Source organism: Marmota monax, unplaced genomic scaffold (genome assembly GCF_021218885.2).
Source record: "Marmota monax isolate L192 unplaced genomic scaffold, Marmota_monax_Labrador192_F-V1.1 WCK01_AAM20220418_F8-fsc00001, whole genome shotgun sequence".
In the NCBI taxonomy this organism is placed as follows: Eukaryota; Metazoa; Chordata; class Mammalia; order Rodentia; family Sciuridae; genus Marmota; species Marmota monax.
Window position 1 is genome coordinate 61,371,304 of NW_026693777.1, and position 12,229 is coordinate 61,383,532.

Genomic DNA, 12,229 nt, shown 5'->3' on the forward strand with positions numbered 1-12,229 from the left:
TTTGTCACGCCCCACTGCCCCCAAGCACTCAACTCACATTCTGCCTTCTATCCTGGGGAGCAGTTCTCCAGTCTCACCCAGTAGACAGTAAGCTCTTTAATAACGGGACTGGTTCTTACTAACGTCGACTCCTCCAGCTCTTAGCAGAGGCACTGGCCATGGAAGGCTCTTAATAAGGATTAGCAGGTTTAACTGTTATTGGCAACAGGGAGTCAGCACTGTCCTGGAAACAGGTTTCTTCCCTCTCTGGCAGTTAATGCCTCTGGCAAGAAGCAAGGAAGGGAGGAAGGGAAGGCAGAAAGGGAGGAGAAGGGGCACATATGAACATTACACAAAAATGTAATCCAGGCTTAATGCACACGTGGTTCTTGGGAAGCAGCCTATCACTGTGATCAAAACTTCCCATGACAAACCCAAACAAAATGTTTTAACATTTGCATTTGTTATTATTAGGCACTCACATCTGAAGTGCAGTCAGTACTTCTTGGGCCTGATTCCACCCTCCCAGGTCTCACTGAGCCTCAGCATCCAACTGCATGTTTCCACCATGCATCTGTTCCCTGGGATCTGTTCTACAGTTACCAGCTAGTGTTTCTTGAGCACATACCTAGCTCTAAGCACTGAAGTCTCAATTGTCTGCATAATATCTAAGCCTCACACAACAGCCCTCTGAGTGGTATTTGCACCATTTTCTAGATGAGAAAACTAAGCTCAGAGAGGTTAAATAAGTTGCTCATAGCTTCAAAGCTAACAAAGTTGGGTTTTGAACTCAAATCTGCCTGACTGTAAAACCCATGTTTTACTGTTAACTTTTTAGTAAGAAGATCCTGAAGATTTTACAGGGTAAAAGCAATGACACTGAAATATAAGTGGAAAGAGAGGCTCTGAGCCTGCTCCGACTGCTGGAAAATTCTATTTCAGAAAACCCAACTTTGCACTATCCAAGCTCACAAGGCAAAGGCCCCCCAGGGCACAGACAGCGCTTCTAACTGAAGAGCCCACGGGGCTGTGTCCGTGGTCCTGAAAACCTTGGGCTCAAATTTAGGAAAGAGAATGACAGCTGCCCAGCCCCAGGGAGCACGGGCCCCACGCTTCCCCATGAGCAGAGCGACTCACAAGGGTTCACAAAACTGAAGGGCCCAGGATAGTGAGAGATACTGACCCTCATCATTTCATTCTTTCATTTCAAGTGGGGAAACTGAGGCTTACAGAAGCTATGCACTTGCCCTGGTCACACAGCTAATGAGCACTAAGCTAAGACTCTGACTTATCTGAGTCAGGCTCATCTTTTTTTTTCAATTATTATATTGAATCACATAACAGTATCATTATAGCAGTGAAACATTAAGGGGCATACAAGGCATAGATAATGAAAAGCCACCGTCTCCTTCTATCTCACTCCAGGCATCTGCCCCTGAGATCACCAACACCCATAGTCTAGGATGTAGATCATCATATATTTCCTAAAATTCATACACGTGGCTGTGAACATATGCAGACATTCTTCCTTTAACACAAAAGTGGAAAATACATTTGTTTATTTTGAAAACTTTATCACTTAACATGTGTCACATACATTTGCAGGTAACCAAATCTAGTTCTTTTTTATTAAATGCTGCCCAACACACCTAGTACCAATGTGTTTTTCTCTTCTTGGTAGACAGACTGTTGTTGGGTGTTCCCTTTGTATGTGCCCTACTACCATTTAAGTAATAAACTCTGCCAATGCCGATACAGATATGGCCTCTATCTTATTTAGTTTTGCATGGATCAAAATTAAAACCTGGTCTCCTAAATGAAGGTAGCAGGGGGATCACTTGGTTTTCAGAGAGTAGGTTCAATTGCCTTTTCAGTGAGCCAATCTGCACAAATGAAATATTTTTATCAACTGCTTAAAAACCTACTCGCTAAGGCCCTGTGAATGTGGCAAGCCTCAATTTTGTTCATCTGTAAAATGAGGAAATAACAGTCTTACCTTACAGAGCTGTGTGATTCATAATTAAATGAAATGATACATATAAAGTCCCTGATATGATGTCTGGCACACAGTCAGCATTTATAAAAAAAAAAAGCTACTATTATCATTATTGAAGTTATGACTGGTATTCATATACTATCAATAGGTACAAAGGTTTTCACGTGAATGTCCATGCTTTCTTTAGACCTTGACCTCTTGTTAGCATGTTACCAGCCTCTGGAATATTCATTACCCCACATTATTCAATGCCTACTCCCATAGGTAGGTGGGGTAGTTAAAGAAGGGAGCAGGGTTGGTCAGCTTTATGTGGACATTAGCAGTTGAAGATTTAAAGGACAGTGAGGGCCATTCAGTGTTTATAACAGGCCTTCGGTGAAATTACAGGACTTCTGATGTTTAAATCTAGAATTTTCCAGCACATACAAGTAAGTGGCTTCCAACAGAGGACAGGAGGACTGGGTTAGAGAACCCAAGTGAGAACAAGGGGAATTGGAGGAAAATATAATAAGAAAAATGCCTAAGTGTTGACTTTTGTTCCCAGAAATCTGTTTTGAAAAATACTGATGGGCATGAGTTTTGAACCCTAGATGTTTTACATCATCAAACATGTTTGTAATTTGTGCGGGCTACACACTCCAGATTTTATTTTGAAAGGGGAATTCATAAATCACTGAATTAGTATTACAAATAAGTGAACCCGAGACTAATGTGTGGTTGTACACATGTTCACAACAATGTGAAAAATATGTTGTCAACACCAAGGCCCATTCCATCACTCAACTGCTTCTACATTTTAGTTGTAAGTGTTGCAAATATGGGCAGGGCAGGCACGGAGGGCATAAAGATACTTTGAAAAAACGAAAACAAGAAAGTAAGTCCAACCTGAGGGAAAGGAGAGGGAGACAATGAAGAAGGGAGGGAAATGCTCTTTCTTGTGTTTTCTTATTCTTAGCCTTAAGACAGACTCCAAGCGCTCCACTGGAAACTGTGTTCAAAATACTCTGATTCTCAGGTTAATGGCATAAAAAGTAAAAGAGCAATGAACTAATAATGTGTGTTTTTCAAAATCCTTTGATTCTAAATCCATTCAACTATAAATCTGGGTTATTACTTTAAACGTTAGCTACATCCTGAATTTTCTAAAGTGACGCAAAATATTCAATCCAAAGCCAAGAAAAATCCCACACCAACCAACAGAAGGCCGGGAAAACTGAACACAGAAGCTTTCAACGTGAATTATTTGAGTCTAAGGAAATTAAAAATATTTCATCTTTTTTCCTCAGTTAACTTTGAAAACATTTTGAATACATTGCCCTAAATATTTCAAAGTACAATCTGAAAGTGATCAAATTTCATTTTATGAGCTGAAGAGACTGGATAAATATATCAATTTTATCCAGAATACTCATACCCACTTGTTTTATGGATATTGGAATATATTGGTAGTACTGGGCCTATTAAAATGCTTCTAAAGTATCAGAGAAAAAGCTTTTTAATATTTTGATAAATTTAACTCTAAAAGATACCATCACTCCAAAATGCTTCTTAAAGATAAAAAGATCGTCTAAAGAAAAAAAAAACGACACGATGCCATTTTTTCCACACACATGAACAAACCTGGCTAGAGAAAAACAGTTGGTGAATTGGTTAAAATCAGTTAAGATGGAAAACAGGCCTACATATAACTGACAAACAATAACTTACCAAGAGACACCTGTTCAAACAGAACTATCTAATGGCACAGTCCTTGAATAGGGAACAAGGTAGGCTCTGCGCAACCTCCAAACACCTTCTAATGGAATGAAGGCATTTTGGGTGCAGATAATCCATTGCTTAATATTTTTGCCTCAACCTTCTCATTTACATATTTTTCCTTTGGTACAAAGAAAATCTAAACATGTGCATTGTTTTTCTTAAATGAATCCAAACCTAAATAAACAGTCACATGAATTATTGTGGACTAATCTCTTGGAGTGTAATATATACAAGAGGTCATCAGGCCAGGGCTTGGCCTCCCTCGGTTCTTTTTAAGCCATCTCCAGGCTTCAATAACTCTGCTTCATGGACAGCATCGGGACCCTTTCACACAGAAGTTTCCACAAGGGTAGCTCATGGTCCCCTGAGGATCCCCAAGACTCTTGCAAAGGAAACCATGAGGTCGAACTATTTTCATAAAAATACTTATCACAAGAAGTAGACTTTTCCAGAGGCTGCATGATGTGTGATATCACAACAGATTGAACACAGAAGCAGAGTCAACAATCCAGCTGTCCTCTATTAAGTCAGACATAAAAGAGGTTTGGGAAAATAAAAAAGAATGCGCTCTTCTGTTTTTGTTTTGGAAAATAGTTACAGTTATTTTTCTTTTTGCAATATGTTGTTTATGTTAGGATGCACTTGGTTTTTTATTTTTAAATACATATATTTTAAAAATTTCCTCCATTTTCAGTTTTAAGATGGCAAATATCATTAAACATAATTCACATAAACAAAAGCTCTGTAAGGTCCTCAATAATTTTTAAGCATATAATGGGGTCCTGACACCAAAAAGTGTGATAACCAGTGACTTAGCATAATGTCTAACATACAGTAAATGTTCAATATATGACATGAATCCTTGGTTTAAGGATTTTAATGATGCCTTTAAATGTGCAAGAGACTCCAGAGCTTAATAAATGGACATAGCAAGAAAGACCATTGGAGGGCCATCTTTAGGTTCCCAGTACCAGCTTATACATGAAAAGTATTAATAAAAAAGATGATAAAACTGTAAAGCAATGATTATTGCATCAAAGATGCCAGGTGGCTGAACAAAAAGTAAAGTGAATATTCAGCTAAATATTGGTGTGATAGGTTCTGATTATCAATGGTTTCCTTATCCATCCTATTGCCACTTCTTTCCCTTTTCAGAGAAATAATACCTTGTATGAATTCAGAGGGCATATCCTTCTAAAGGCTGAGATTTAATACACAAAAAATTATGCACCACCCTACATGGCTCAGAATACAACCCCATAATCATCTCACTTGTATCCCATGACTATAGTGTTCACATCCTTCTTCCTGATTTTCTTCTTTGTAATGTTTCATTCAACTTGCAAAGTGCACTCTGAACACTTTCTCCAAAAATATTTTCCTGAATTCTTCCTGTTCCAGAGATTGAAAACTCCTTCCTTTGTCTTACCTACATACCCTACACCTGGATCTGACAACATGCAACACATTGTGTTGAAATTCTTTATTTTCATAAACCATGAGGGCCTTGAAGGCAGGGGCATGCATTGTCCCCCTCATGGCTCATTAGCTAGCACGGTGCCAAAACATGGGGGACACTTTGAATATCCACACCAACTCCGGTCAGTCACCTTATAGATATATGCATAAAACCATCACAAGAACTAAGTCCAATGCAATGGAATACTAAGGGGGAACTGGCATGCTGTTTGCCTGCAGCCCCAGGAAACTCCCAGCATTAGCATCCTAGTATTGGTGAGTTAGTCTCGCCATGTCCGAGAATGAAAGGCAGTTCATTTAGGGCCCCCTCCCCAAAACCCATCTCCTAGAAAAACATCTATCTTCTTTCATCCTTCTGAAAGGATACAAATTGCAAATGGCATAGGCAAGGATTTCAAATGATAAATTAAATGTAGGTAAAAACTCACATGGCAAAAAAAAGCATGCTAAAATGAAAAATAGTCAATTAGCAGAAAAGGACCGGAGGAGCGGGACAACGTGACAATCTGGAATGCTTATGCAATATCAGAGAAGGCTGGAAATTCATGTTCCAAAATCAATCAGACTTTGTTGCCACCTTTAAAGTGACATGCCCATCAGTGAAGAACAAGCCTTTTCATTAGCAGAGCGGAGGAAGAATTTGCATGCCTAGTATTAGCTCTCTCAAGGAAATGGGTAAAGTAAGTTGTTTCTATGTTCAGCTTGAAGAATATGGCCATATGGTAAGGATTCAGACACTGCCCTGAATCTAACATGGAAGAGATGTCTGCATACTCTGGCAGAAGAAAGAAATATCAGTGGCACTCAAGTGGAGATGTGAGATTGGGTAACTAAAGGCAATCTAATCTTATGAAAAGCTATGAAAAGGAAAGGTCTTGAAGCATAAAGAGCTTGTCCATCCTTACAACCATCCAGCATAATTGGATGTGTACCCTTTTGTCAGACTTTGAAAATAGCAATTTATTTCTCATTCATTACACTGATTTCAAACCACCCTTATCAGATGTCTCAATTATGAAGGACTCTGAGGTCATCTAACACCCAGATAACTCTTCTAATCTGTTTTCTTTACCCTATTATAACTCGGTTTTCCTCATTAAAGGTCAAATTTCAGCCCATGGAACCACAGAATGTTAGAGCTAAAAATCATCCCAGGAATTGACTAATCTAACCTTGCATTTTAGGAAAACTGAGGCTCAGAGAACTCAAATTCCTTTTCTGTGAACTCAAATTCACAGCCCAGTATCATCAGGAACCAACTAGTCCTCAGGTCTTCCTTCCTCCAGCTTAGTGCTGTTTCCAAAGCAAAGAAGTATAGATACTCATTTGGAAACATGTGTTTGGACAAATTGCTAGCCCTGAGCACCATTTCCTCTCTATATAAATAAAAGTAATGCTTTACACCTGCCACCATCTCCTTGGGAACATCCACGGTGTATGTGAGTATTCCCTTGAGCCATCTTAAGGAAGACAGAAGACAGCATTGCGATGAAGCAGGAGTGCTGCTCCGGGGAGGGGTGGGTCAGAGTGAGTCTGTGCCGGGGCACTCATGCACAGGGGCCCATGTGCAAGCTTAAGGAGAAGAAGGACATTTTCCTAGCCTTGATATGTCTCCCCAACACATCTACAGATTATAAAAGGACAGTGACTTTTTAATAGAGAAATCTGACAAACACTTCCTTAACTAGGGGATGGAGGTCCATATTACCACATGTGGGACAGAACAGTGTGATGACACGAAGTGCTAATGATATGTTGGGTTATGAAGGGCACTTTATTTCTGTGGTGTTTTTTCAAAAATCCATGGCCTCTGTTGAACAAGGAGGAAACATCAGAAAATGGGGGACCTTCTATGAGGTACCTGGCTAGCGCTCTTCATGAGGGTCTGGATGATGACAAATAAGGAAAGTCATGGAACTGTCATAGGTTAGAGGAGGCTTAACAAGACAAGTGCACAAGACAACGTGAAATCTCAGATTGGAATCTGGAGCAGAAAACTTGAAATCTCAGATTGGAATCTGGAGCAGAAAACAGACATTGGTGAAAAGATGGGTGAGATTTAAATGAGGTCTACAGTTTCAGTAGTGGCACTGTGGCAATACTGAGCTTTGCCATCTGTACCCATGGTTACGAGGGATAATGACTTTTGGGGGAAGCTGGGTAAGGAATATGCAGAAGCCCTTTGTACTAGCTTTGCCACTTCACTGTAAGTCTAAATGGATTTCAACATTTTCAGAAGTGGCTCATAGATGGACAGGAAAAAGAGCTAAAGACCTTTCCCTTCTCTCAACCCCTTATTAGAATCACTCACTTATCCTGATTTCTTTCAAAAGCAGTTTGCATGAACTCTCTTTTCTCATCATTATTTCTCTGATATATCTATATTTTTAAAGAAGGTAATTTTTAATCACAGAGAGTCAGAGGAATCATTATCACTCTGAAGAGGATCTAGCCCTGTTTTTCCACAAAGTAAGTGCTCAATAAAACCCTCTACCAGATGAATGAATGAGTTGTATTCCAAAGTCCTATGCCCCTCTCTCTTCATGCCTCTCATCCCTGCAATTATGCCAGGCACATATGGCCTGGCCAACCCTGTCCATCCTAGGAATACACAGAGAAGGGCAGGCCCCTCAGTGCTCCCACACCCCTGTGTCTCAAGGCAGTGAGCCTTTTGTCACCTGGGTTGGAACGGACACAGAGCTGTCTCACTGAAGCCTAGTTCCCACCTCCACAGAACTCACAACACACCTCTGAACAGCCGACGGTAGCAGCACACCTGCTTCCCATGGATAAGCTATGCACCTTCTGCTGCATTTCATCTTCCCGCTCTGTAAGTCAAAGCACATGAGCTGTGTCTGCAACCCTGTATCTATCTCTTTGTGGCATCCAACACAGGACACTGCTCTTACAGACTGCACACTAAGGTGCAAAAGCCATTCAAACTTCCCATGCTCTTCCCCCAGGCTGCCTTCCCTTCTCAGGCTGGAAACAGGTCCAGTTATTTTCCCAAGTTTCATGCATGGCACCACCTCCTCCAAGAAGCCTCTCTAGAAGCCCCTTAACCTCCACCTTACACAAATCTCCTCCTCAGAAGTAATCACTCCCTGCTTTGTGGGATCTAGGTATCTGATATGTAATTCTGTTCCAGCTCTTGTAGCACTCCATTTTAGTTATCTATGTACAAATTCATCTCCCTGATGACAACAGAAGCTCCTTGAGAGTAGTAGCTTTGCTTTATTTATTGTGTGTCCTCAGTCCTTGGGAGAGTGTGTTTCTTGCAGTCAGTCAGACAATAAAAGTTGGCTGCACCAAAGAAGACTGTTATTCCCATTCTCTGACTCCTACCACCCAGGATTCCAAGGTGGCAGAAGTGTGGAAGGTTCAGGCATTACCTGGGACAAATGAACAAAGGCCACAAGCCATTCACAGGTCCTCTGCCTTGTGGCAGGGAGCTTATAGGTTTGCTCCTGTCCTTTGGTGAATGAAGCCCTGGCATACTGATGAAGCACGAAGTGATTATCTGCTGACACTCTGATTTCACTGAGCTTCTGCAGCAAACTAAATGATATTTAGCCTCCAGACCTGTTGATCCAATCTTTTTTTTTTCCTCCCCTGTGAGCATTAATGCTCAATAAGAGGGACGGGAAAAGAATTTAAGCAAGCAGACTAGCAGGATCTCTACTGACACTGGGTTACTCTAGTATAAAGAATTGAAATCTTCCCAGAATGTTCTCATCAGAAATTTCACCACTGCCAACTCTGATTGGAGTGGCTGTCCTTGATTGCCCTTGACGTTAGACAGACAGGATGGCTCCTAAAATTTTGATGAGCTGCATCACTAACCTGCTGGTCCTCCAAACTAGAAACCTGAGATTTGTCATTCATTGATATCTAAATCCCTTGGATTCACATCCAAGTAAAACCTATTGTTATGATTAACTATTGATCATGCTATTGATCAACAATGGAAATAACCTGAAACACCACTCCTCTCCTCGCTGAGGTAGGACTCAAGTGCAGTCTGGAGGAGAATAAGCCCTCCCTGGTTGCCCTGACTCAAGGCCACTCCTACCAGCCTCTCCTGCTCAGCTTAGCATAACCTCAACTTTTCACCAGGGCCCTCCTTCACCAGGAGGAAGCAGGCTGAGTTCTTCCCAAACAAGTATCTGGAAATGCCCAGACTCGGATCTGCATCCCTACTGCTCCTCTTCCCTGGAGCACTGAATCCTTTTTCCCCTACAAACTGCTATACATCCTTCACTGCCCAGCTCTACTGCCACACTGTTTACCCCCCAACCCCCCTCCCTGAGGAGAATGCATTGCATCCATTAGTGTTTAGTATGAAAGTTTGCTCTGTGGTTGGCGCCCCCTAAAACGTGGAGAAGTGCTCATTTCATGAATTGTCTGCAGAGCACAATTTGTTGAATTTAATTATTCAACTCATCATTGAAATTTGCATGTGCACATGAGTCGGGTCATTGACTAGACTTCAGGGTTCTTCTGGTTCAGATCACTTAGCCCAACACTCTGCATGCTCAGGTCATTTAAAAAGAAGTACCAGTTGAGTGACTGAAAAGTAAATGTCAACCTACACCAGAAAATGAAGGCTTCAGGATTCTCAGTGGTCCTCCAAGCCCAGTGTGCATCACAAGTGGCTGGGAAGCTCGTTAACAATCCAGATGTCTGGACTTACCCCTGTGGATTCTGACTCAGAAGGCCTGCAGAGGGTCCCAGAAAAATCTGTTTCCCACTCACTGCCTGCTCCTAACAGCTTGCCTGGTGGCTCTCCAAACACAGAATGGGCTCCTTTATGCTGTGGGTCTGCTGAGTTCCTGTGTCCTGCTTGCCCCTGAAGCTCTCTCTCCCTGGGGTCAGAGGTCAGAGGTGAAGTCAGGAGTCATTCAAGAAGCAAAAGTTCAGAACCCTCAGAGCTGGCTTCTCCCAGGGACGGGGACAAGCTCCTGAGCTGGGAGGCAGCTGAGAGGCGATTGCATCTGGAGAGCACACAGACTACTTATCTGCTCTCTCTGAAATGCCAGCGAGTTTGAAAGGCACTTTGTCCAATTAGAAGTGTGGAGAAATATTCATCCTGTCCATGACAAAGATGAAGTGCTTCTTTCAAAAGCAGCGGTGGCAGCCTGCCAGGTTTAAGAAGTCCAACTATTCCACATCGAGCCAGCAGTTATTAATTAGTTTTATTAGTGGCAGGTCCTTAATGCAAAATGACAGAGGGAGAGAGAGAATATCCCCGTCACTACTAAAATACAAATTGTCCAGATTTAGGTTGTGTTGTTCCCCAACATGTACAGGCGGCCCGCCAGGCCCAAGTGGGGACGGAGCAGGCAGCCAAGTCCCTTTCTACAGAGTTCCGGACTATTAATGGCCTGACAAAGAGACGCGGGTACTTACCTCAGGTAGCTCTTGAGGGGAAAATCCACCAATTTTAATTATCAGGGAGGAAGAGCCTCCGCAGGGAGGACGGGGAGACCTGAGGGGAAAACCAAGAGTGGAAGGAGGGGTGCCGGGGGAGAGGGAAGGGCCCGTGGTTCCTGGGACCCCCAGGCCTTTGCCAGGAGCAGGCGCTTCCACAGAGAAGCACGCGGGGCTGCTTTGCTGAGAATTAGTCTTACACTGTCAACCTGTTTTTTATGACCCTTAATCACATTTGTATTTATAAGCGCTAAGACAGGATAATCAAATCTCATGCTTCAGAGCATATGTTTATCACCACAGGCATAAAAAGGAAGGGAAAAAAGTTTACAAGCCTGCACTGCTGGCAGAAGCTGTGGTTTATCTGGGTGCTTCCCCAGAAGCACCCTGGGGGACTGGAGAGGACAGAATGGCCCCATGTCCCACTCCTCTGTTCATGTTCTACTTCTTTCTGTGCCCGGTCTAAGGCAGGAATAAAGGAAGTCCCTCCCTAACGCTGTGTCCCACAACATACCCTGAAACTCCTTGTCTCCAGCCTACCAGCCTACAAGGCCTTCCTCCTCTCCCCTCCAGGGGACCCTGACAGGCTCTGAGTGATGTCTTTCTTCCTGCTTTCTGCCGACAGCTTGCATATTTCCTGTGGGTCCCTCAAATACTCTACAGCCCCACCCTCAGCTGCCCAAGCTTTGAAGAGTTTCCCCCCCACCCCAGGTACCCCAGGGTCACCTTCCTCTAGACTCTAGCATGGATGGGAAAAGGACACTATATAGTAGGTACTTTAGCCTCTGCAGGACATATGGTCTCCGTCAGAGCAACTTCACTCTGCCCTTGTCATTGGAAAGCAGACCCAGACAATATGTCAAAAATTGGGTGGGACTAAGTTACAATTTTATTTACAAAAATAGGCGATGGATAAGCTGGGTTTGGCCAGAGGGCTGTAATGGTCTGAGCCCTACTCTACAGCTGTAGTGCCCACCCAGGAACCTGAGTACTGATGAGCTCTGCAAAACTGGATGGTGCATTTCAAAAATTCTGACAGAAAAGGTATATCTGCCTTTTCCACAGCAGCACAGGTTAACCCAAATATCTTGGCAGAAGCCATGCCCCAGTACTTGCTTTCCCAGTCCCTATTTCACATTGTCTGAGTAACAAAAATTGGGCAATAATCATTAACACACACAGTTGGGTGAGCAGTCTTTCAAAACATGAGGTCCATGCCTGGGAGAAGGCAAGTAATAAAAGCAACCCACTGCTTCTCTGTCTCCTCTGACTGTGAACAAGGGGTTGCAAACACACCTAGGAGACTCAGATTCCCTCAAGTAGCTAAAAATACTTTCAATGAAGTAGCACATCATCTCCTAACATGTGAGTGAGTGACCAGGTCACTGTGCAAATGCCTTCCCACCATTCTCTATGTTAAAAGTTAATATTGTGAGTACTCACAGAGAAAAGAAAAATTTTATAAGCCCATCAGAACCAAAGGCACTATCCAATCCAGTCCCAGGGTTTCTAGAATAAGATACACAGCAACGGGGAGAGAAAACAAGAACATGGAAATCCTGTTTCCCTTGCTAACTGGATGAGTGA

General features: G+C 42.6%; 1 protein-coding gene and 1 long non-coding RNA gene across 2 annotated transcripts in view; both read right to left on the reverse strand.

The window, feature by feature from the left end:
* Positions 1-12,229, reverse strand: part of Rora (RAR related orphan receptor A) — a 675,937-nt gene that overhangs the window by 624,892 nt on the left and 38,816 nt on the right. The window lies entirely within an intron of this gene.
* LOC131424840 (uncharacterized) overlaps positions 1-12,229 on the reverse strand; it is a 213,801-nt gene that overhangs the window by 163,529 nt on the left and 38,043 nt on the right. The window contains exon 2 of the long non-coding RNA XR_009228409.1: positions 1-12,229. This exon is cut by the window's left edge and continues 163,529 nt beyond it; it is cut by the window's right edge and continues 30,713 nt beyond it. This is a non-coding gene — a long non-coding RNA (uncharacterized LOC131424840).